A 21,646-nucleotide genomic window follows, 5' to 3' on the forward strand; every position below is an offset into this window, starting at 1 on the left:
GCCTGGCCATGCAATCCAACCCAGTTGTGTCCCTATGTGTCATTAGCATTTATTAACAGGGGTATGTTAGGAAGTTTCTAGAAGTATTAGTTCATAGGTATATATTAGGCTAATGACCACCAGGGCCTTTATAAGCCTGGCCATGCAATCCAACCCAGTTGTGTCCCTATGTGTCATTAGCATTTATTAACAGGGGGTATGTTAGGAAGTTTCTAGAAGTATTAGTTCATAGGTATATATTAGGCTAATGACCACCAGGGCCTTTATAAGCCTGGCCATGCAATCCAACCCAGTTGTGTCCCTATGTGTCATTAGCATTTATTAACAGGGGTATGTTAGGAAGTTTCTAGAAGTATTAGTTCATAGGTATATATTAGGCTAATGACCACCAGGGCCTTTATAAGCCTGGCCATTCAATCCAACCCAGTTGTGTCCCTATGTGTCATTAGCATTCATTAACAGGGGTTTGTTAGGAAGTTTCTAGAAGTATTAGTTCATATGTATATACTATGCTAATGACCACCAGGGCCTTTATAAGCCTGGCAATGCAATCCAACTCAGTTGTGTCCTTATGTGTCATTAGCATTTATTAACAGGGGTATGTTAGGAAGTTTCTAGAAGTATTAGTTCATAAGTATATATTAGGCGAATGACCACCAGGGCCTTTATAAGCCTGGCCATGCAATCCAACCCAGTTCTGTCCGTATGTGTCATTCGAATTTATTAACCGGAGATATGTCAGGAAGTTTCTAGAAGTATTAGTTCATAGGTATATATTAGGCTAATGACCACCAGGGCCTTTATAAGCCTGGCCATGCAATCCAACCCAGTTGTGTCCCTATGTGTCATTAGCATTTATTAATAGGGGTATGTTAGGAAGTTTCTAGAAGTATTAGCTCATAGGTATATATTAGGCTAATCACCACCAGGGCCTTTATAAGCTTAGCCATGCAATCCAACCCAGTTGTGTCCCTATGTGTCATTAGCATTTATTAATAGGGGTATGTTAGGAAGTTTCTAGAAGTATTAGTTCATAGGTATATATTAGGCTAATGACCACCAGGGCCTTTATAAGCCTGGCCATGCAATCCAACCCAGTTGTGTCCCTATGTGTCATTAGCATTTATTAACGGGGTATGTTAGGAAGTTTCTAGAAGTATTAGTTCATAGGTATATATTAGGCGAATGACCACCAGGGCCTTTATAAGCCTGGCCATGCAATCCAACCCAGTTGTGTCCCTATGTGTCATTAGCATTTATTAACAGGGGGTATGTTAGGAAGTTTCTAGAAGTATTAGTTCATAGGTATATATTAGGCTAATGACCACCAGTTTCTTTATAAGCCTGGCCATGCAATCCAACTCAGTTGTGTCCTTATGTGTCATTAGCATTTATTAACAGGGGTATGTTAGGAAGTTTCTAGAAGTATTAGTTCATAGGTATATATTAGGCTAATGACCACCAGGGCCTTTATAAGCCTGGCCATGCAATCCAACCCAGTTGTGTCCCTATGTGTCATTAGCATTTATTAGCAGGGTGTAAGTTAGGAAGTTTCTAGAAGTATTAGTTCATTGGTATATATTAGGCTAATGACCACCAGGTCCTTTATAAGCCTGGCCATGCAATCCAACCCAGTTGTGTCCCTATGTGTCATTAGCATTTATTAACAGGGGTCTGTTAGGAAGTTTCTAGAAGTATTAGTTCATAGGTATCTACTATGCTAATGACCACCATGGCCTTTACAAGCCTGGCCATCCAATCCAACCCAGTTGTGTCCCTATGTGTCATTAGCATTTATTAACAGTGGTATGTTAGGAAGTTTCTAGAAGTATTAGTTCATAGGTATATATTAGGCTAATGACCACCAGGGCCTTTATAAGCCTGGCCATGCAATCCAACCCAGTTGTGTCCTTATGTGTCCTTAGCATTTATTAACAGGGGTATGTTAGGAAGTTTCTAGAAGTATTAGTTCATAGGTATATATTAGGCTAATGACCACCAGGGCCTTTATAAGCCTGGCCATGCAATCCAACCCAGTTGTGTCCCTATGTGTCATTATCATTTATTAACAGCGGTATCTTAGGAAGTTTCTAGAAGTATTAGTTCATAGGATATATTAGGTTAACGACCACCAAGGCCTTTATACGCCTGGCCCTACGATATAACCCAGTTGTGTCCCTATGTGTCATTAGCATTTATTAACAGGGGGTATGTTAGGAAGTTTCTAGAAGTATTAGTTCATAGGTATATATTAGGCTAATGACCACCAGGGCCTTTATAAGCCTGGCCATGCAATCCAACCCAGTTGTGTCCCTATGTGTCATTAGCATTTATTAACAGGGGTATGTTAGGAAGTTTCTAGAAGTATTAGTTCATAGGTATATATTAGGCTAATGACCACCAGGGCCTTTATAAGCCTAGCCATGCAATCCAACCCAGTTGTGTCCCTATGTGTCATTAGCATTTATTAACAGGGGGTATGTTAGGAAGTTTCTAGAAGTATTAGTTCATAGGTATATATTAGGCTAATGACCACCAGGGCCTTTATAAGCCTAGCCATGCAATCCAACCCAGTTGTGTCCCTATGTGTCATTAGCATTTATTAACAGGGGTATGTTAGGAAGTTTCTAGAAGTATTAGTTCATAGGTATATATTAGGCTAATGACCACCAGGGCCTTTATAAGCCTGGCCATGCAATCCAACCCAGTTGTGTCCCTATGTGTCATTAGCATTTATTAACAGGGGTATGTTAGGAAGTTTCTAGAAGTATTAGTTCATAGGTATATATTAGGCTAATGACCACCAGGGCCTTTATAAGCCTGGCCATGCAATCCAACCCAGTTGTGTCCCTATGTGTCATTAGCATTTATTAACAGGGGGTATGTTAGGAAGTTTCTAGAAGTATTAGTTCATAGGTATATATTAGGCTAATGACCACCAGGGCCTTTATAAGCCTGGCCATGCAATCCAACCCAGTTGTGTCCCTATGTGTCATTAGCATTTATTAACAGGGGGTATGTTAGGAAGTTTCTAGAAGTATTAGTTCATAGGTATATATTAGGCTAATGACCACCAGGGCCTTTATAAGCCTGGCCATGCAATCCAACCCAGTTGTGTCCCTATGTGTCATTAGCATTTATTAACAGGGGTATGTTAGGAAGTTTCTAGAAGTATTAGTTCATAGGTATATATTAGGCTAATGACCACCAGGGCCTTTATAAGCCTGCCCATGCAATCCAACCCACTTGTGTCCCTATGTGTCATTAGCATTTTTAACAGGGGTATGTTAGGAAGTTTCTAGAAGTATTAGTTCATAGGTATATATTAGGCTAATGACCACCAGGGCCTTTATAAGCCTGGCCATGCAATCCAACCCAGTTGTGTCCCTATGTGTCATTAGCATTTATTAACAGGGGATATGTTAGGAAGTTTCTAGAAGTATTAGTTCATAGGTATATGTTAGGCTAATGACCACCAGGGCCTTTATAAGCCTGGCCATGCAAGCCAACCCAGTTGTGTCCCTATGTGTCATTAGCATTTATTAACAGGGGGTATGTTAGGAAGTTTCTAGAAGTATTAGTTCATAGGTATATATTAGGCTAATGACCACCAGGGCCTTTATAAGCCTGGCCATGCAATCCAACCCAGTTGTGTCCCTATGTGTCATTAGCATTTATTAACAGGGGTATGTTAGGAAGTTTCTAGAAGTATTAGTTCATAGGTATATATTAGGCTAATGACCACCAGGGCCTTTATAAGCCTGGCCATGCAATCCAACCCAGTTGTGTCCCTATGTGTCATTAGCATTTATTAATAGGGGTATGTTAGGAAGTTTCTAGAAGTATTAGTTCATAGGTATATATTAGGGTAATGACCACCAGGGCCTTTACAAGCCTGGCCATGCAATCCAACCCAGTTGTGTCCCTATGTGTCATTAGCATTTATTAACAGGGGATATGTTAAGAAGTTTATAGAAGTATTAGTTCATAGGTTTATATTAGGCTAATGACCACCAGGGCCTTTATAAGCCTGGTCATGCAATCCAACCCTGTTGTGTCCCTATGTGCCATTAGCATTTATTAACAGGGGTATGTTAGGAAGTTTCTAGAAGTATTAGTTCATAGCTATATATTAGGTGAATGACCACCAGGGCCTTTATAAGCCTGGCCATGCAATCCAACCCAGTTGTGTCCCTATGTGTCATTAGCATTTATTAACAGGGGTATGTTAGGAAGTTTCTAGAAGTATTAGTTCATAGGTATATATTAGGCTAATGACCACCAGGGCCTTTATAAGCCTGGCCATGCAATCCAACCCAGTTGTGTCCCTATGTGTCATTAGCATTTATTAACAGGGGTATGTTAGGAAGTTTCTAGAAGTATTAGTTCATAGGTATATATTAGGCTAATGACCACCAGGGCCTTTATAAGCCTAGCCATGCAATCCAACCCAGTTGTGTCCCTATGTGTCATTAGCATTTATTAACAGGGGTATGTTAGGAAGTTTCTAGAAGTATTAGTTCATAGGTATATATTAGGCTAATGACCACCAGGGCCTTTATAAGCCTAGCCATGCAATCCAACCCAGTTGTGTCCCTATGTGTCATTAGCATTTATTAACAGGGGGTATGTTAGGAAGTTTCTAGAAGTATTAGTTCATAGGTATATATTATGCTAATGACCACCAGGGCCTTTATAAGCCTGGCCTTCCAATCCAACCCAGTTGTGTCCTTATGTGTCCTTAGCATTTATTAACAGGGGAATGTTAGGAAGTTTCTAGAAGTATGAGTTCATTGGTATATATTAGGCTAATGACCACCAGGGCCTTTATAAGCCTGGCCATGCAATCCAACCCAGTTGTGTCCCTATGTGTCATTAGCATTTATTACAGGGGGCATGTTAGGAAGTTTCTAGAAGTATTAGTTCATAGGTATATATTAGGCTAATGACCACCAGGGCCTTTATAAGCCTGGCCATGCAATCCAACCCAGTTGTGTCCCTATGTGTCATTAGCATTTATTAAAAGTGGTATGTTAGGAAGTTTCTAGAAGTATTAGTTCATAGGTATATATTAGGCTAATGACCACCAGGGCCTTTATAAGCCTGGCCATGCAATCCAACCCAGTTGTGTCCCTATGTGTCATTAGCATTTATTAACAGGGGTATGTTAGGAAGTTTCTAGAAGTATTAGTTCATAGGTATATATTAGGCTAATGACCACCAGGGCCTTTATAAGCCTAGCCATGCAATCCAACCCAGTTGTGTCCCTATGTGTCATTAGCATTTATTAACAGGGGGTATGTTAGGAAGTTTCTAGAAGTATTAGTTCATAGGTATATATGTGGCTAATGACCACCAGGGCCTTTATAAGCCTGGCAATGCAATCCAACTCAGTTGTGTCCTTATGTGTCATTATCATTTATTTACAGTTGTATGTTAGGAAGTTTCTAGATGTATTAGTTCATAGGTATATATTAGGCTAATGACCACCAGGGCCTTTATAAGCCTGGCCATGCAATCCAACCCAGTTGTGTCCCTATGTGTCATTAGCATTTATTAACAGTTGTATGTTAGGAAGTTTCTAGAAGTATTAGTTCATAGGTATATATTAGGCGAATGACCACCAGTTTCTTTATTGGCCTGGCCATGCAATCCAACCCAGTTGTGTCCCTATGTGTCATTAGCATTTATTAACAGGGGTATGTTAGGAAGTTTCTAGAAGTATTAGTTCATAGGTATATATTAGGCTACTGACCACCAGGGCCTTTATAAGCCTGGCCATGCAATCCAACCCAGTTGTGTCCCTATGTGTCATTAGCATTTATTAACAGGGGTATGTTAGGAAGTTTCTAGAAGTATTAGTTCATAGGTATATATTAGACTAATGACCACCAGGGCCTTTATAAGCCTGGCCATGCAATCCAACCCAGTTGTGTCCCTATGTGTCATTAGCATTTATTAACAGGAGGTATGTTAGGAAGTTTCTAGAAGTATTAGTTGATAGGTATATATTAGGCTAATGACCACCAGGGCCTTTATAAGCCTGGCCATGCAATCCAACCCAGTTGTGTCCCTATGTGTCATTAGCATTTATTAACAGGGGTATGTTAGGAAGTTTCTAGAAGTATTAGTTCATAGGTATATGTTAGGTGAATGACCTCCAGGGCCTTTATAAGCCAGGCCATGCAATCTAACCCAGTTGTGTCCCTATGTGTCATTAACATTTATTAACAGGGGTATGTTAGGAAGTTTCTAGAAGTATTAGTTCATAGGTATATATTAGGCTAATGACCACCAGGGCCTTTATAAGCCTGGCCATGCAATCCAACCCAGTTGTGTCCCTATGTGTCATTAGCATTTATTAACAGGGGGTATGTTAGGAAGTTTCTAGAAGTATTAGTTCATAGGTATATATTAGGCTAATGACCACCAGGGCCTTTATAAGCCTGGCCATGCAATCCAACCCAGTTGTGTCCCTATGTGTCATTAGCATTTATTAACAGGGGGTATGTTAGGAAGTTTCTAGAAGTATTAGTTCATAGGTATATATTAGGCTAATGACCACCAGGGCCTTTATAAGCCTGGCCATGCAATCCAACCCAGTTGTGTCCCTATGTGTCATTAGCATTTATTAACAGGGGTATGTTAGGAAGTTTCTAGAAGTATTAGTTCATAGGTATATATTAGGCTAATGACCACCAGGGCCTTTATAAGCCTGGCCATGCAATCCAACCCAGTTGTGTCCCTATGTGTCATTAGCATTTATTAACAGTGGTATGTTAGGAAGTTTCTAGAAGTATTAGTTCATTGGTATATATTATGCTAATGACCACCAGGTCCTTTATAAGCCTGGCCTTGAAATCCAACCCAGTTGTGTCCTTATGTGTCCTTAGCATTTATTAACAGGGGTATGTTAGGAAGTTTCTAGAAGTATTAGTTCATAGGTATATATTAGGCTAATGACCACCAGGGCCTTTATAAGCCTGGCCATGCAATCCAACCCAGTTGTGTCCCTATGTGTCATTAGCATTTATTAACAGGGGGTATGTTAGGAAGTTTCTAGAAGTATTAGTTCATAGGTATATATTAGGCTAATGACCACCAGGGCCTTTATAAGCCTGGCCATGCAATCCAACCCAGTTGTGTCCCTATGTGTCATTAGCATTTATTAACAGGGGGTATGTTAGGAAGTTTCTAGAAGTATTAGTTCATAGGTATATATTAGGCTAATGACCACCAGGGCCTTTATAAGCCTGGCCATGCAATCCAACCCAGTTGTGTCCCTATGTGTCATTAGCATTTATTAACAGGGGTATGTTAGGAAGTTTCTAGAAGTATTAGTTCATAGGTATATATTAGGCTAATGACCACCAGGGCCTTTATAAGCCTAGCCATGCAATCCAACCCAGTTGTGTCCCTATGTGTCATTAGCATTTATTAACAGGGGGTATGTTAGGAAGTTTCTAGAAGTATTAGTTCATAGGTATATATTAGGCTAATGACCACCAGGGCCTTTATAAGCCTGGCCATGCAATCCAACCCAGTTGTGTCCCTATGTGTCATTAGCATTTATTAACAGGGGTATGTTAGGAAGTTTCTAGAAGTATTAGTTCATAGGTATATATTAGGCTAATGACCACCAGGGCCTTTATAAGCCTAGCCATGCAATCCAACCCAGTTGTGTCCCTATGTGTCATTAGCATTTATTAACAGGGGTATGTTAGGAAGTTTCTAGAAGTATTAGTTCATAGGTATATATTAGGCTAATGACCACCAGGGCCTTTATAAGCCTGGCCATGCAATCCAACCCAGTTGTGTCCCTATGTGTCATTAGCATTTATTAACAGGGGGTATGTTAGGAAGTTTCTAGAAGTATTAGTTCATAGGTATATATTAGGCTAATGACCACCAGGGCCTTTATAAGCCTGGCCATGCAATCCAACTCAGTTGTGTCCCTATGTGTCATTAGCATTTATTAACAGGGTGTATGTTAGGAAGTTTCTAGAAGTATTAGTTCATAGGTATATATTAGGCTAATGACCACCAGGGCCTTTATAAGCCTGGCCATGCAATCCAACCCAGTTGTGTCCCTATGTGTCATTAGCATTTATTAACAGTGGGTATGTTAGGAAGTTTCTAGAAGTATTACTTCATAGGTATATACTAGGGTAATAACCACCAAGGCCTTTATAAACCTGGCCATGCAATCCAACCCAGTTGTGTCCCTATGTGTCATTAGCATTTATTAACAGGGGTATGTCAGGAAGTTTCTAGAAGTATTAGTTCATAGATATATGTTAGGCGAATGACCTCCAGGGCCTTTATAAGCCAGGCCATGCAATCTAACCCAGTTGTGTCCCTATGTGTCATTAACATTTATTAACAGGGGTATGTTAGGAAGTTTCTAGAAGTATTAATTCATAGGTATATATTAGGCTAATGACCACCAGGGACTTTATAAGCCTGGCAATGCAATCAAACCCAGTTGTGTCCGTATGTGTCATTAGCATTTATTAACAGGGGTATGTTAGGAAGTTACTAGAAGTATTGGTTCATAGGTATATATTAGGCTAATGATCACCAGGGCCTTTATAAGCCTGGCCATGCAATCCAACCCAGTTGTGTCCCTATGTGTCATTAGCATTTATTAACAGGGGGTATGTTAGGAAGTTTCTAGAAGTATTAGTTCATAGGTATATATTAGGCTAATGATCACCAGGGCCTTTATAAACCTGGCCATGCAATCCAACCCAGTTGTGTCCCCATGTGTAATTAGCATTTATTAACAGGCGTATGTTAGGAAGTTTATAGAAGTATTAGTTCATAAGTATATATTAGGCTAATGACCACCAGGGCCTTTATAAGCCTGGCCATGCAATCCAACCCAGTTGTGTCCCTATGTGTCATTAGCATTTATTAACAAGGGTATGTTAGGAAGTTTCTAGAAGTATTAGTTCATAGGTATATATTAGGCTAATGACCACCAGGGCCTTTATAAGCCTGGCCATGCAATCCAACCCAGTTGTGTCCCTATGTGTCATTAGCATTTATTAACAGGGGGTATGTTAAGAAGTTTCTAGAAGTATTAGTTCATAGGTATATATTAGGCAAATGACCACCAGGGCCTTTATAAGCCTGGCCATGCAATCCAACCCAGTTGTGTCCCTATGTGTCATTAGCATTTATTAACAGGGGGTATGTTAGGAAGTTTCTAGAAGTATTAGTTCATAGGTATATATTAGGCTAATGACCACCAGGGCCTTTATAAGCCTGGCCATGCAATCCAACCCAGTTGTGTCCCTATGTGTCATTAGCATTTATTAACAGGGGTATGTTAGGAAGTTTCTAAAAGTATTAGTTCATAGGTATATATTAGGCTAATGACCACCAGGGCCTTTATAAGCCTAGCCATGCAATCCAACCCAGTTGTGTCCCTATGTGTCATTAGCATTTATTAACAGGGGTATGTTAGGAAGTTTCTAGAAATATTAGTTCATTAGTATATATTAGACTAATGACCACCAGGGCCTTTATAAGCCTGGTCATGCTATTCAACCCAGTTGTGTCCCTATGTGTCATTAGCATTTTTTAACAGGGGTATGCTAGGAAGTTTCTAGAAGTATTAGTTCATAGGTATATATTAGGCTAATGACCACCAGGGCCTTTATAAGCCTGACCATGCAATCCAACCCAGTTGTGTCCCTATGTGTCATTAGCATTTATTAACAGGTATGTTAGGAAGTTTCTAGAAGTATTAGTTCATAGGTATATATTAGGTGAATGACCACCAGGGCCTTTATATGCCTGACCATTCAATCCAACCCAGTTGTGTTCCTATATGTCATTAGCATTTATTAACAGGGGTATGTTAGGAAGTTTCTAGAAGTATTAGTTCATAGGTATATATTAGACTAATGACCACCAGGGCCTTTATAAGCCTAGCCATGCAATCCAACCCAGTTGTGTCCCTATGTGTCATTGGCATTTATTAACAGGGGGTATGTTAGTAGGTTTCTACAAGTATCAGTTCATAGCAATATATTAGGCTAATGATCACCAGGGACTTTATAAGCATGACTATGCAATCCAACTCATTTGTGTCCCTATGTGTCATTAGCATTTATTAACAGGGGTATGTTAGGAAGTTTCTAGAAGTATTAGTTCATAGGTATATATTAGGCTAATGACCACCAGGGCCTTTATAAGCCTGGCCATGCAATCCAACCCAGTTGTGTCCCTATGTGTCATTAGCATTTATTAACAGGGGTATGTTAGGAAGTTTCTAGAAGTATTAGTTCATAGGTATATATTAGGCTAATGACCACCAGGGCCTTTATAAGCCTGGCCAAGCAATCCAAACCAGTTGTGTCCCAATGTGTCATTAGCATTTATTAACAGGGGGTATGTTAGGAAGTTTCTAGAAGTATTAGTTCATAGGTATATATTAGGCTAATGACCACCAGGGCCTTTATAAGCCTAGCCATGCAATCCAACCCAGTTGTGTCCCTATGTGTCATTAGCATTTATTAACAGGGGTATGTTAGGAAGTTTCTAGAAGTATTAGTTCATAGGTATATATTAGGCTAATGACCACCAGGGCCTTTATAAGCCTGGCCATGCAATCCAACCCAGTTGTGTCCCTATGTGTCATTAGCATTTATTAACAGGCGTATGTTAGGAAGTTTCTAGAAGTATTAGTTCATAAGTATATATTATGCTAATGACCACCAGGGCCTTTATAAGCCTGGCCATGCAATCCAACCCAGTTGTGTCCCTATGTGTCATTAGCATTTATTAACATGGGTATGTTAGGAAGTTTCTAGAAGTATTAGTTCATAGGTATATATTAGGCTAATGACCACCAGGGCCTTTATAAACCTTGCAATGCAATCCAACCCAGGATTGTTCCTATGTGTCACTAGCATTTATTAACAGGCTGTATGTTAGGAAGTTTCTAGAAGTATTAGTTCATAGGTATATAGTAGGCTAATGACCACCAGGGCATTTATAAGCCTGGCCATGCAATCCAACCCAGTTGTGTCCCTATGTGTCATTAGCATTTATTAACAGGGGGTATGTTAGGAAGTTTCTAGAAGTATTAGTTCATAGGTATATATTAGGCTAATGACCACCAGGGCCTTTATAAGCCTGGCCATGCAATCCAACCCAGTTGTGTCCCTATGTGTCATTAGCATTTATTAACGGGGGTATGTTAGGAAGTTTCTAGAAGTATTAGTTCATAGGTATATATTAGGCTAATGACCACCAGGGCCTTTATAAGCCTGGCCATGCAATCCAACCCAGTTGTGTCCCTATGTGTCATTAGCATTTATTAACAGGGGGTATGTTAGGAAGTTTCTAGAAGTATTAGTTCATAGGTATATATTAGGCTAATGACCACCAGGGCCTTTATAAGCCTAGCCATGCAATCCAACCCAGTTGTGTCCCTATGTGTCATTAGCATTTATTAACAGGGGTATGCTAGGAAGTTTCTAGAAGTATTAGTTCATAGGTATATATTAGGCTAATGACCACCAGGGCCTTTATAAGCCTAGCCATGCAATCCAACCCAGTTGTGTCCCTATGTGTCATTAGCATTTATTAACAGGGGGTATGTTAGGAAGTTTCTAGAAGTATTAGTTCATAGGTATATATTAGGCTAATGACCACCAGGGCCTTTATAAGCCTGGCCATGCAATCCAACCCAGTTGTGTCCCTATGTGTCATTAGCATTTATTAACAGGGGTATGTTAGGAAGTTTCTAGAAGTATTAGTTCATAGGTATATATTAGGCTAATGACCACCAGGGCCTTTATAAGCCTAGCCATGCAATCCAACCCAGTTGTGTCCCTATGTGTCAATAGCATTTATTAACGGGGGTATATTAGGAAATTTCTAAAAGTATTAGTTCATAGGTATATATTATGCTATCGACCACCAGGGCCTTTATAAGACTGACCATGCAATCCAGCACAGTTGTGTCTCTATGTTTCATTAGCATTTATTAACACGGGTATGTTAGGAAGTCTCTAGAAGTATTAGTTCATAGGTATATATTAGGCTAATGACCACCAGGGCCTTTATAAGCCTGGCCATGCAATCCAACCAAGTTGTGTCTCTATGTTTCATTAGCATTTATTAACACGGGTATGTTAGGAAGTCTCTAGAAGTATTAGTTCATAGGTATATATTAGGCTAATGACCACCAGGGCCTTTATAAGCCTGGCCATGCAATCCAACCCAGTTGTGTCCCTATGTGTCATTAGCATTTATTAACAGGGGTATGTTAGGAAGTTTCTAGAAGTATTAGTTCATAGGTATATATTAGGCTAATGACCACCAGGGCCTTTATAAGCCTGGCCATGCAATCCAACCCAGTTGTGTCCCTATGTGTCATTAGCATTTATTAACAGGGGGTATGTTAGGAAGTTTCTAGAAGTATTAGTTCATAGGTATATATTAGGCTAATGACCACCAGGGCCTTTATAAGCCTAGCCATGCAATCCAACCCAGTTGTGTCCCTATGTGTCATTAGCATTTATTAACAGGGGGTATGTTAGGAAGTTTCTAGAAGTATTAGTTCATAGGTATATATTAGGCTAATGACCACCAGGGCCTTTATAAGCCTGGCCATGCAATCCAACCCAGTTGTGTCCCTATGTGTCATTAGCATTTATTAACAGGGGGTATGTTAGGAAGTTTCTAGAAGTATTAGTTCATAGGTATATATTAGGCTAATGACCACCAGGGCCTTTATAAGCCTAGCCATGCAATCCAACCCAGTTGTGTCCCTATGTGTCATTAGCATTTATTAACAGGGGGTATGTTAGGAAGTTTCTAGAAGTATTAGTTCATAGGTATATATTAGGCTAATGACCACCAGGGCCTTTATAAGCCTGGCCATGCAATCCAACCCAGTTGTGTCCCTATGTGTCATTAGCATTTATTAACAGGCAGTATGTTAGGAAGTTTCTAGAAGTATTAGTTCATAGGTATATATTAGGCTAATGACCACCAGGGCCTTTATAAGCCTGGCCATGCAATCCAACCCAGTTGTGTCCCTGTGTGTCATTAGCATTTATTAACAGGGGTATGTTAGGAAGTTTCTAGAAGTATTAGTTCATAGGTATATATTAGGCTAATGACCACCAGGGCCTTTATAAGCCTGGCCATGCAATCCAACCCAGTTGTGTCCCTATGTTTCATTAGCATTTATTAACAGGGGTATGTTAGGAAGTTTCTAGAAGTACTAGTTCATAGGTATATATTTGGCTAATGACCACCAGGGCCTTTATAAGCCTGGCCATGCAATCCAACCCAGGTGTGTCCCTATGTGTCATTAGCATTTATTAACAGGGGATATGTTAGGAAGTTTCTAGAAGTACTAGTTCATAGGTATATATTAGGTTAATGACCACCAGGGCCTTTACAAGCCTAGCCATGCAAGCCAACCCCCATTATGCCCCTACATGTCATTAGCATTTATTAACAGGGGTATGTTAAGAAGTTTATAGAAGTATTAGTTCATAGGTTTATATTAGGCTAATGACCACCAGGGCCTTTATAAACCTGGCCATGCAATCCAACCCTGTTGTGTCCCTATGTGCCATTAGCATTTATTAACAGGGGGGGTATGTTAGGAAGTTTCTAGAAGTATTAGTTCATAGGTATATATTAGGCTAATGACCACCAGGGCCTTTATTAACCTGGCCATGCACTCCAACCCAGTTGTGTCCCTATGTTTCATTAGCATTTATTAACAGTTGTATGTTAGGAAGTTTCTAGAAGTATTAGTTCATAGGTATATATTAGGCTACTGACCACCAGGGCCTTTATAAGCCTGGCCATGCACTCCAACCCAGTTGTGTCCCTATGTGTCATTAGCATTTATTAACAGGGGTATGTTAGGAAGTTTCTAGAAGTATTAGTTCATAGGTATATATTAGGCTAATGACCACCAGGGCCTTTATAAGCCTGGCCATGCAATCCAACCCAGTTGTGTCCCTATGTGTCATTAGCATTTATTAACAGGGGTATGTTAGGAAATTTCTAGAAGTATTAGTTCATAGGTATATATTAGGCTAATGACCTCCAGGGCCGTTATAAGCCTGGCCATGCAATCCATCCCAGTTGTGTCCCTATGTGTCATAAGCATTTATAAAGGGGTATGTTAGCAAGTTTCTAGAAGTATTAGTTCATAGGTATATATTAGGCTAATGACCACCAGGGCCTTTATAAGCCTGGCCATGCAATCCAACCCAGTTGTGTCCCTATGTGTCATTAGCATTTATTAACCGGAGATATGTTAGGAAGTTTCTAGAAGTATTAGTTCATAGGTATATATTAGGCTAATGACCACCTGGGCCTTTATAAGCCTGGCCATGCAATCCAACCCAGTTGTGTCCTTATGTGTCATTAGCATTTATTAACAGGGGTATGTTAGGAAATTTCTAGAAGTATTAGTTCATAGGTATATATTAGGCTAACGACCACCAGGGGCTTTATAAGCCAGGCCATGCAATCCAACCCTCTTGTGTCCCTATGTGTCATTAGCATTTATTAAAAGGGGTATGTTAGGAAGTTTCTAGAAGTATTAGTTCATAGGTATATATTAGGCTAATGACCACCAGGGCCTTTATAAGCCTGGCCATGCAATCCAACCCAGTTGTGTCCCTATGTGTCATTAGCATTTATTAACAGGGGTATGTTAGGAAGTTTCTAGAAGTATTAGTTCATAGGTATATATTAGGCTAATGACCACCAGGGCCTTTATAAGCCTAGCCATGCAATCCAACCCAGTTGTGTCCCTATGTGTCATTAGCATTTATTAACAGGGGTATGTTAGGATGTTTCTAGAAGTATTATTTCATAGGTATATATTAGGCTAATGACCACCAGGGCCTTTATAAGCCTAGCCATGCAATCCAACCCAGTTGTGTCCCTATGTGTCATTAGCATTTTTAACAGTGCGTATGTTAGGAAGTCTCTAGAAGTATTAGTTCATAGGTATATATTAGGCTAATGACCACCAGGGCCTTTATAAGCCTGGCCATGCAATCCAACCCAGTTGTGTCCCTATGTGTCATTAGCATTTATTAACAGGGGTATGTTAGGAAGTTTCTAGAAGTATTAGTTCATAGGTATATATTAGGCTAATGACCACCAGGGCCTTTATAAGCCTGGCCATGCAATCCAACCCAGTTGTGTCCCTATGTGTCATTAGCATTTATTAACAGGGGTATGTTAGGAAGTTTCTAGAAGTATTAGTTCATAGGTATATATTAGGCTAATGACCACCAGGGCCTTTATAAGCCTGGCCATGCAATCCAACCCAGTTGTGTCCCTATGTGTCATTAGCATTTATTAACAGGAGGTATGTTAGGAAGTTTCTAGAAGTATTAGTTCATAGGTATATATTAGGCTAATGACCACCAGGGCCTTTATAAGCCTAGCCATGCAATCCAACCCAGTTGTGTCCCTATGTGTCATTATCATTTATTAACAGCGGTATCTTAGGAAGTTTCTAGAAGTATTAGTTCATAGGTATATATTAGGCAAATGACCACCAGGGCCTTTATAAGCCAGGCCATGCAATCTAACCCAGTTGTGTCCCTATGTGTCATTAGCATTTATTAACGAGGTATGTTAGGAAGTTTCTAGAAGTATTAGTTCATAGGTATATATTAGTCGAATGACCACCAAGGCCTTTATAAGCCTGGCCATGCAATCCAACCCAGTTGTGTCCATATGTGTCATTAGAATTTATTAACAGGGGTATGTTAGGAAGTTTCTAGAAGTATTAGTTCATAGGTATATATTAGGCTAATGACCACCAGGGCCTTTATAAGCCTGGCCATGCAATCCAACCCAGTTGTGTCCCTATGTGTCATTAGCATTTATTAACAGGAGGTATGTTAGGAAGTTTCTAGAAGTATTAGTTCATAGGTATATATTAGGCTAATGATCACCAGGGCCTTTATAAGCCTGACCATGCAATCCAACCCAGTTGTGTCCCTATGTGTCATTAGCATTTATTAACAGTGGGTATTTTAGGAAGTTTCTAGAAGTATTAGTTCATTGGTTTATATTAGACTAATTACCACCATGGCCTTTATAAGCCTGGCCATGCAATCCCACCCAGTTGTGTCCCTATGTGTTATTAGCATTTATTAACAGGAGGTATGTTAGGAAGTTTCTAGAAGTATTAGTTCATATGTATATATGAGGCTAATGACTATGAGGGCCTTTATAAGCCTGGCCATGCAATCCAACCCAGTTGTGTCCCTATGTGTCATTAGGATTTATTAACAGGGGGGTATGTTAGGAAGTTTCTAAAAGTATTAGTTTATAGCTATATATTAGGCTAATGACCACCTGGGCCTTTATAAGCCTAGCCATGCAATCCATCCCAGTTGTGTCCCTATGCGTCATTTGTATTTATTAACAGGGGGTATGTTAGGAAGTTTCTAGAAGAATTTGTTCATAAGTATATATTAGTCTAATGATCACCAGGGCCTTTATAAGCCTAGCAATGCTATCCAACCCGATTGTGTCCCTATGTGTCATTAGCATTTTTAACAGTGCGTATGTTAGGAAGTTTCTAGAAGTATTAGTTCATAAGTATATATTAGTCTAATGATCACCAGGTACTTTATAAGCCTGGCCATGCAATCCAACCCAGTTGTGTCCCTATGTTTCATTAGCATTTATTAACAGTTGTATGTTAGGAAGTTTCTAGAAGTATTAGTTCATAGGTATATATTAGGCGAATGACCACCAGGGCCTTTATAAGCCTGGCCATGCAATCCAACCCAGTTGTGTCCCTATGTGTCATTAGCATTTATTAACAGGGGTATGTTAGGAAGTTTCTAGAAGTATTAGTTCATAGGTATATATTAGGCTAATGACCACCAGGGCCTTTATAAGCCTAGCCATGCAATCCAACCCAGTTGTGTCCCTATGTGTCATTAGCATTTATTAACAGGGGTATGTTAGGAAGTTTCTAGAAGTATTAGTTCATAGGTATATATTAGGCTAATGACCACCAGGGCCTTTATAAGCCTGGCCATGCAATGCAACCCAGTTGTCTCCCTATGTGTCAGTAGCATTTATGAACAGGGCGTATGTTAGGAAGTTTCTAGAAGTATTTGCTCATAGCTATATATTAGGCTAATGACCACCAGGGCCTTTATAAGCCTAGCCATGCAATCCAACCCAGTTGTGTCCCTATGTGTCATTAGCATTTATTAACAGGGGTATGTTAGGAAGTTTCTAGAAGTATTAGTTCATAGGTATATATTAGGCTAATGACCACCAGGGCCTTTATAAGCCTGGCCATGCAATCCAACCCAGTTGTGTCCCTATGTGTCATTAGCATTTATTAACAGGGGTATGTTAGGAAGTTTCTAGAAGTATTAGTTCATAGGTATATATATTAGGCTAATGACCACCAGGGCCTTTATAAGCCTAGTCATGCAATCCAACCCAGTTGTGTCCCTATGTGTCATTAGCATTTATTAACAGGGGTTATGTTAGGAAGTTTCTAGAAGTATTAGTTCATAGGTATATATTAGGCTAATGACCACCAGGGCCTTTATAAACCTAGCCATGCAATCCACCCCAGTTGTGTCCTATCTGTCATTAGCATTTATTAACTGGGGTTATGTTAGGAAGTTTCTAGAAGTATTGGTTCATAGGTATATATTAGGCTAATGATTACCAAGGGCTTTATAAGCCAGGCCATGCAATTCAACCCAGTTGTGTCCCTATGTGTCATTAGCATTTATTAATAAGGATATGTTGGGAAGTTTCTAGAAGTATTAGCTCACAGGTATATATTAGGCTAATTACCACCAGGGCCTTTATAAGCTTAGCCATGCAATCCAACCCAGCTCTGTCCCTATGTGTCATTAGCATTTATTAACACTGGGTATTTTAGGAAGTTTCAAGAAATATTAGTTCATTGGTTTATATTAGACTAATTACCACCATGGCCTTTATAAGCCTGGCCATGCAATCCCACCCAGTTGTGTCCCTATGTGTTATTAGCATTTATTAACAGGAGGTATGTTAGGAAGTTTCTAGAAGTATTAGTTCATATGTATATATGAGGCTAATGACCACCAGGGCCTTTATAAGCCTGGCCATGCAATCCCACCCAGTTGTGTCCCTATGTGTTATTAGCATTTATTAACAGGAGGTATGTTAGGAAGTTTCTAGAAGTATTAGTTCATAGGTATATATTAGGCTAATGACCACCAGGGCCTTTATAAGCCTGGCAATGCAATCCAACCCAGTTGTGTCCCTATGTGTCATTAGCATTTATTAACAGGGGTATGTTAGGAAGTTTCTAGAAGTATTAGTTCATAGGCATATATTAGGCTAACGACCACCAGGGCCTTTATAATCCTGGCCATGCAATCCAATCCATCTGTGTCCCTATGTGTCATTAGCATTTATTAACATGGGTATGTTAGGAAGTTTCTAGAAGTATTAGTTCATAGGTATATATTAGGCTAATGACCACCATGGCCTTTATAAGCCTAGCCCATCAATCCAACCCAGTTGTGTCCCTATGTGTCATTAGCATTTATTAACAGGGGGTATGTTAGGAAGTTTCTAGAAGTATTAGTTCATAGGTATATATTAGGCTAATGACCACCAGGGCCTTTATAAGCCTGGCCATGCAATCCAACCCAGTTGTGTCCCTATGTGTCATTAGTATTTATTAACAGGGGGTATGTTAGGAAGTTTCTAGAAGTATTAGTTCATTGGTATATATTAGGATAATGACCACCAGGGCCTTTATAAACCTAGCCATGCAATCCAACCCAGGATTGTTCCTATGTGTCACTAGCATTTATTAACAGGCTGTATTTTAGGAAGTTTCTAGAAGTATTAGTTCATAGGTATATATTAGGCTAATGACCACCAGGGCCTTTATAAGCCTAGCCATGCAATCCAACCCAGTTGTGTCCCTATGTGTCATTAGCATTTATTAACAGGGGTATGTTAGGAAGTTTCTAGAAGTATTAGTTCATATGTATATATTAGGCTAATGACCACCAGGGCCTTTATAAGCCTAGCCATGCAATCCAACCCAGTTGTGTCCCTATGTGTCATTAGCATTTATTAACAGGGGGTATGTTAGGAAGTTTCTAGAAGTATTAGTTCATAGGTATATATTAGGCTAATGACCACCAGGGCCTTTATAAGCCTGGCCATGCAATCCAACCCAGTTGTGTCCCTATGTGTCATTAGCATTTATTAACAGTGGTATGTTAGGAAGTTTCTAGAAGTATTAGTTCATAGGTATATATTAGGCTAATGACCACCAGGGCCTTTATAAGCCTGGCCATGCAATCCAACCCAGTTTTGTCCCTATGTATCATTAGCACTTATTAACAGGGGATATGTTAGGAAGTTTCTAGAAGTATTAGTTCACAGGTATATATTAGGCTAATGACCACCAGGGCCTGTATAAAGCTAACTATGCAATCCAACACAGTTGTATCTCTCTGTGTCATTAGCATTTATTAACAGGGGTATGTTAGGAAGTTTCTATAAGTATTAGTACATGGGTATATATTAGGCTAATGACCCCCAGGGCCTTTATAAGGCTAGCCATGCAATCCAACCCAGTTGTGTCCCTATTTGTCATTAGCATTTTTTAACAAGGGGTATGTTAGGAAGTTTCTAGAAGTATTAGTTCAAAGGTATATATTAGGCTAACAACCACAAGGGCCTTTATAAGCTTGACCATGCAATCCAACCCAGTTTTGTCCCTATGTGTCATTAGCATTTATTAACCGTGGGTATGTTAGGAAGTTTCCAGAAGTATTAGTTCATAGTTATATATTAGGCGAATGACCACCAGGGCCTTTATACGCCACGCAATTTAACCCAGTTCTGTCCCTATTTATCATTAGCATTTATTATCAGGGGGTATGTTAGGAAGTTTCTGGACGTATTAGTTCATATATATATATATATATATATATATATATATATATATATATATATATATATATATATATATATATATATATATTAGGCTAATGACCACCAGGGCCTTTACAAGCCTGGGCATGCAATCCATCCCAGTTGTGTCCTTATGTGTCGTTAGCATTTATTAACAGGGGTTATGTTAGGAAGTTTCTAGAAGTATTAGTTCATAGGTATATACTAGGCTAATGACCACCAGGGCCTTTATAAGCTGAGTTGTGCAATCCAACCCAATTGTGGCGCTATGCATCATTGGCATTTATTATGTAGTGGTATGTTAGTTAGGAAGATTCTAGATGTTTTTGGGGGGGGTCTATAAATTTGGGTAGTACTGTCTGCCTCTGTCTGTCAGAGACTTGGGGGCCAGACCTGGAGTGCATGTTCTATTTTCCCGTCCATTAATCAAGGTTAGTGATGGACTCTACTTTACATGGATGAGGAGTCTGTTTCAGAACATGGGGATCCTCTGAGACACATATCTTATTTATCTATTTTTTATTTTATTTTACATTTGTTGACTGGGATTGTCTGACTAAGTTGAAGAGCCCATTTTCAGCGGAGTCCCGAGTGGAATAGCTCCAACATATTATACAATTTTCATTATAAATTAGCATTAAACAGCAATGTTACAGGATTATTACAAGGCATTAAGTAGCAGTTCAATGTTATACAGTGTCAATAATCAGGAATATAGCAAAACTACTTCAAGGTGTATAAAAAGAAATATGTCATGAAGATGAATACAGTTTTTGGGGTAAGTGGTTACAGAACCTCAATTTTATCATAATGTAGTTGCATGAAGGCAAGACAATTACAATAGAATGTTTCTCTGAGGCGATTTGCTTAATAGATTTTAGAAGACAGTAGAAAGAGTAGTCAAGGAAGATTAGAGAGAGCTAGTGAGAAGAGCGAGTTAAGGGCAGAAGGTAGATTAAGGTAGGAGAAGTAGGGGATGTTTAAGCAGGGATAGTGCAGTGGCAGGACCGGTGACTTTTAAAGTGCTCTTTGGTGGCTGTCTTAAATTGTTTAGGATGTGTAAGAGTCCTGATTTCTAGTGGGAGCCTATTCCAGGCAATAGTGGGGTGATAGCCATACATGTTGCGTCCAAATTTAGACTTGGGTTTGCAGATTTGCAGTAGGTCTTGGTTAGAGCTTAGGAGAGGTCTGGAGGGAGAATCATGGGAGATGAGAGGGGATAGTGCTGGGCAGTAGGAAGGCTGGCATAGGACAGAATGGATGATCTGGAGCTGAGAATGAAGCCAGTTTAGGTGTTTTAGAGAGAGACAGTGATGGGATTTGTAGGTTATTTTGAACAGCAAATCTAGTTACCGTGTTGTAGATAGATTTGAGTTTGGTCAGGAGTGCTGAGTAAACATTTGTGAGAATTTTACATTAGACTGTGTAGAAGGTAGGTAAGAGAGAGAGTAATCTTGGCTTCAGAGATAAGGAATTTCTTCTTATGGTAAAGGAGCACTAGTTTTCAATGTGTCTTTTTGATGCAGTTATTAACATGCAAGTCAAGTTTAAGCTGATCGTCGATGGTTACGCCTAAGAGCTTAGTACTGGATTCTACCTGAATGGGAGTGTTATTAAGGGACTGTATGAAGAAGGAGGGTTTAATATTGTTGAACTTTTTAGGTAG

The sequence above is a fragment of the Protopterus annectens genome, chromosome 3.part1, assembly GCF_019279795.1.
Source record: "Protopterus annectens isolate FY-2018-M chromosome 3.part1, PAN1.0, whole genome shotgun sequence".
Classification (NCBI taxonomy): domain Eukaryota; kingdom Metazoa; phylum Chordata; order Ceratodontiformes; family Protopteridae; genus Protopterus; species Protopterus annectens.